The sequence below is a fragment of the Ceratotherium simum genome, chromosome X (genome assembly GCF_057802395.1).
Source record: "Ceratotherium simum simum isolate JZ-2026a chromosome X, ASM5780239v1, whole genome shotgun sequence".
NCBI lineage: Eukaryota > Metazoa > Chordata > Mammalia > Perissodactyla > Rhinocerotidae > Ceratotherium > Ceratotherium simum.
Window position 1 is genome coordinate 83,143,814 of NC_141940.1, and position 5,928 is coordinate 83,149,741.

Here is a 5,928-nt window from a genome sequence, read left to right on the forward strand (position 1 = left end):
GCAAGGGGTTCAACCCTGTCCGGAGAGAGGCCTGTTTGGCCACGCTGTAGTGCCCAACTGGGAAGTGGAAAGACAGACAGAAAGGGGCAAGGAGGAAGAAAAGGGAACGAGGAAGGGCAACAGCCGGGTCCAGCAAGCCTCGCGTAGACCTACGCTGTGTGCCTGTGTGCCAGTGTGGGTGCCTGCGCGGACGGGTTTACCTGAATACGACTGTGCACGTATGTGCCCGAGTTCAGGAATGTAATCCTAGGCCAATGCAGGGAAGGGTGTGAAGTGATGCATGCAAAGGTGAGAAAACGATGACCCCTGAGGCTGAGAGTGGGGGTTCCACCACTTGCTGGTCCCAATCCCGCCCTTCTTTCTCCCTGCATTTTCCCTAAGGAAGAGTCAGACGTGTCCTGGTGTTTAATATCTAAACTTCTGTATGAATAATGCATGCTGTGTATCTATAATGTAATATTATTCAGCCTTGTAGTGGAAGAAAATCCTTTCCTTTTTCGCAACATGATCCATTTGTAGTATGATATACCATCTGAAATATGCCAGATACAGAAAAACAAATATTGCATATTTTCATCTATATTTGAAATCCAAATAAGTTCAACTCGTATAAGGAGAAAGTAGATGGTAATTATCATGTCTGCGAGGCCTGGGGCAATGTGGACATGTTCATCATGTAATAGAAGCTTTCAGTTATAAGAAGAAGAATTTATTGAGGTCTAATATACTGCACTGTCACTGTTGTTAAAATACTTGAAATTATTGTATATACGTATATATAAGTAGTATCTTCTTGAATTTGCTAATAGGGTATATCCTCTTGTCACTGAAAGAAAAAAGTTAAAAAGTTACTATGTGAATTGATAGTTGCGTCAAGTAACTTGATTGTAGTTTTCATTTCACAATGTATACAAATATGTTGTGCTCTTTTTTTGTTTTTAAAGATTTTATTTATTTTATTTTTTCCCCCCAAAGCCCCAGTGGATAGTTGTATGTCGTAGTTGCACATCCTTCTAGTTGCTGTATGTGGGACTCGGCCTCAGGATGAACGGAGAAGCGGTGCCTCGATGCGCACCCGGGATCCGAACCCGGGCCACCAGCATCGCAGCGCGCGCACTTAACCACCAAGCCACAGTGCCGGCCCATGTTGTGCTCTTTAATATATGCAATTTTTATTTGTCAAAATGAAAAAAAAGTTGAACAAAGAAATGAATGCAATATGAAATGTAATGTACTCCAAGTTGACCTCCACTTGTAATGTTGAGAATTTTTAACAAATTACATCCAATCTTTCTTCAGCAAGGTATTTTCATAATACCTATTTTTGAGAGAGTTATCTGCACCAAAAATTGGTGTCATTACCATGTAAAGTATTGGCTAATATTACAGGGGTCAGTAAGTATCTTTCTATTAAATTATTTTTACTGCCCAAGCACTAACCTGTGACTAGAGTCATTCTAGATTATGTTATTTTTGAAATCTTACATATATTTTTATTTTTCCACTAGCCTGTCCTTTCTTCTCACAGTCCAGACATGTGTTGCTGGTTTCTTTCCCACTATTGAGATTTTTTTTTCCAATTATTTTATTGAGGTCAGAAATGTTTATAACATTGTGTAATTTTGGGGCTACATTATTATTTATTAATTTCTGTATAGATTACATTGTGCTCACCACCTGTAGTCTAATTTTTATCCCTCACCACTCATATGTGCCCCTTTACCCCTTTCGCCCACCCGCCAACCCCCTTCCCCTTTGGTAACCACTAATCTGTTCTCTTTATCCATGTGATTGTTTATCTTCCACACATGAGTGAAATTATGAGGTGTTTGTCTTTATCTGTCTGGCTTATTTCACTTAACATCATACCCTCAACATTCATCCATGTTGTTGCAAATGGTACAATTTTGTCTTTTTTATGGCTGAGTAGTATTCCGTTGTATATGTATATCACATTTTCTTTATCTATTCATCCATAGCAGGGCACTTCAGTTGCTTCCACATCTTGGCTATTGTGAATAATGCTGCGATGAACATAGGGGTGCATAAATCTCTTTGGATTGTTGATTTCAACATCTTTGGATAAATACCCAGTAGTGGGATAGCTGGATCATATGGAATTTCTATTTTTAATTTATTGAGAAATCTGCATAATGTTTTCCATCGTGCCTGCACCAGTTTGCATTTCCAGCAGCAGTGTATGAGGGTTCCTTTTTCTCCACATCCTCTCCAACATTTGTTGTCTTGGTAATTATAGCCATTCTGACAGGTGTAAGATGATATCTCATTTTAGTTTTGATTGCATTTCCCTAATGATTACTAATGTTGAACATCTTTTGATGTGCCTGTTGGCTATATGTATATCTTCTTTGGAAAAATGTCTGTTCATATCCTCTGCCCATTTTTGGATCGTGTTGTTTGTTTACCTTTTCTTGAGTTGTATGAGTTCTTTACACATTTTAGAGGTTAATCCCTTGTGGGAAATATGATTTGCAAATATTTTCCCCCAGTTGGTGGGTTGTCTTTTCATTTTGTTCCTGGTTTCTTTTGCCTTGTAAAAACTCTTTAGTCTGATGTACTCCAATTTGTTAATTTTTTCTTTTGTTTCCCTTGCCTGAGTAGACATGATATTCAAAAAGATGCTTCTAAGACCTATCTCAAAGAGTGTACTGCCTATATTTTCTTCTAGGAGTTTTATGGTTTCACATCTTACCTTCAAGTCTTTAATCCATTTTGAATGAATTTTTGTGTATGGCATAAGATAATGGTCTAGTTTCATTCCTTTTCATGTGGCTGTCCAGTTTTCCCAACACCATTTATTGAAGAGACTTTCCTTTCTCCATTGTATGTTCTTGGGTCCTTTGATGAAAATTAGCTGTCCATAGATGTGTGGTTTTATTTCTGGGCTTTCAATTCTTTTCCATTGATCTGTGTGTCTGTTTTTGTACTAGTACCATGCTGTTTTGATTACTATAGGTTTGTAGTGTATTTTGAAGTCAGGTTTTGTGATGCCTATTGCTTTGTTCTTTTTCCTCATGATTACTTTAGCTATTCAGGGTTTTTTGTTGCCCCATATGAATTTAGGATTATTTGTTCTATTTCCATGAAGAATGTCATTGGGATTCTGTTTGGGATTGCATTGTATCTGTAGATTGCCTAAGGTAATATGGACATTGTAACTATGTTTATTCTTCCAATCCATGTGCATGGAATATCTCTCCATTTCTTTATGTCATTGATTTCTTTCAATAATGTCTTATCGTTTTCAGTGTTTACATCTTTCACCTCCTTGGTTAAATTTATTCCTAGACATTTAACCTTTTTGTTGCTATTGTAAATGGGATTGTATTCTTGAGTTCTCTTTCTGCTAGTTTGTTATTAGAGTATAGACACGCAACTGATTTTTCTAAATTGATTTTGTACCCTGCAACTTTCCTGTAGTTGTTGATTATTTCTAATAGTTTTCTTTTTTTCTTTTTATTTTTTATTTTGGCGATGAAGATTGTCCCTGAGCTAACATCTGGGCCAATCTTCCTCTATTTTGTATGTGGGATGCCACCACAGCATGGCTTGATGAGCAGTGTGTATGTCTGCAACCGGGATCCGAAAACACAAAGACTGGGCTGCCGAAGTGGGGCATGCAAACTTAACCAATACGCCACCGGCCCAGCCCCTTAATAGTTTTCTGATGGATCCTTTAGGGTTTTCTATATATAGAATGATGTTGTATCCAAACAATGAGATTTTCACTTCTTCCTTTCCAATTTGGATGCCTTTTATTTCTTATTCTTGCCTAATTGCTCTGGGCAAAACCTCCAGTATTATGTTGAATAAGAGGGGTGAGGTGGGCACCCTTATCTTGTTCCTGTTCTCAGAGGAATGGCTTTCAGCTTTTCACCATTGTGTATGACACTGGTTGTGGGTTTTTTCACATATGGCCTTTATTACATTGAGGTACTTTACTTCTATGCCCTTTTCTTGAGAGTTTTTAACATAAATGGATGTTGGATATTGTCAAATGCTTTCTCTGCATCTTTTGAGATGATCATGTGATTTTTATTCATCATTTTGTTAATGTGCTGTATCACATTGATTAATCTGCTGATGTTGAACCATTCCTGCATCCCTGGTATAAATCTCACTTGATCAGGGTGTATGATCCTTTTAATGTATTGCTGTATTCAGTTTCCCAATATTTTGTTAAGGATTTTTGCATCTATGTTCATCAGTCATATTGGCATGTAATTTTCCTTCTTTGTGTTGTCCTTGTCTGGTTTTGGTATCAGGGTGATGTTGGCCTCATAGAATGTGTTAGGAAGCATTCCATCTTCTTTAATTTTTTGGAAGCATTAGAGATGGTTAGGTAGTAAATCTTTGAATGTTTGGTAGAATTTTCCATAGAAGGCATCCGATCCTGGACTTTTATTTCTCCTTTAATTTCATTGATGATCCATTGGTTGTTCAGTAGCATGTTGTTTAATTTTCACATCTTTGTCACTTTACCAGTTATTTTCTTGTGGTTGCTTTCTAGTTTCATAGCATTATGGTCAGAAAAGATGCTTGTTATGATTTCAATCTTCTTAAATTTATAGAGGGTTGCCTTGTTTCCCAATATATGGTCTATCCTTGAGAATGTTCCATGCGTGCTTAAGAAGATGTAGTCAGCTGATTTTGGATGGAGTGCTCTGTATATGTCTATTAAGTCCATCTCATCTAGTTTTTCATTAAAGTCCACTATTTCCTTGTTGACTTTTTGTCTGGATGATCTATCCAATGATGAAAGTGGGGTATTAAGATCTCCTGTTATTATCGTGTTGTTAATATCTCCTTTTAGGTTTGTTAGTAGTTGCTTGATGTACTTTGGTGCTCCTATATTGGGTGCATATATATTTATAATTGTTATGCCTTCTTGGTGGAGTGCCCCTTTTATCATTATATATTGCCCCTCTTTGTCTCTCATTACCCGTTTTATCTTGAAGTCCACTTTGTCTGATATAAGTATGACAACATCTGCTTTCTTTGGTTTGCCATTAGCTTGGAGTATTGTCTTCTATCCTTTCACTCTGAGCCTTTGCTTGTCTTTAGAGCTGTGTTTCCTAGAGGCAGCATATTGTTGGGTCTTGCTTTTTAATCCATCCCACCAATCTGTGTCTTTTGATTGGAGAATTCAATCCATTTACATTTAGAGTGATTATTGATATATGAGGGCTTAATGTAGCTATTTTATTGCTTATTTTCTGGTTCTTTTGCATTTCCTTTGCTTCTTGTTCTGTGTGTTTCGGACTACCAATTCAGTTTAGTAGTTCTGTATGATGACTCTTTTAGTTTTCTCTTTATTTATCATATGTGCTTCTGTTCCAATTACTTGTTTAGTGGTTACCTTGATGTTTGTATAAAAGATCTCGTGGATGGGATAGTCCACTATCTGATGATATCTTATTTCCTTAGACTAAGTTGATTTGATATCTTTCCTCTTCCTCTTCTAAGTTGTTATTGTTACAACTCATTCCATCTTGTGTTGTGGGTGTGTGTTTACAGTGATGAGGTTATATTTATTGTTTTGTTTTCCATCCTTTATCTTTGATTTTGGTATTTAAGTGTTTGCTGATCTATTCTGATAGAGAGCTACTATTTTTCTGATTTTGTCTACCTATTTTTCTCCTTGCTCAATGCTTTGTATCCCCTTTGTCTTTTTTTTCCTCAGGCATGAGGGCCTTCTTAAGAATTTCTTGTAGTGGGGGTCTTGTGGCCATGTACTCCCTTAGTTTTTGTTTATCTGGGAAAGTTCTTATTCTTCCATCATATTTGAATGATATTTTCGCTGGATAGATATTCTTGGTTGAAAGTTTTTGTCTTTCAGAATTTTGTATATATCATTCCAGTCTCTCCTAGCCTGTAAGTTTCTGTTGAGAAATCTGCTGAGACCCT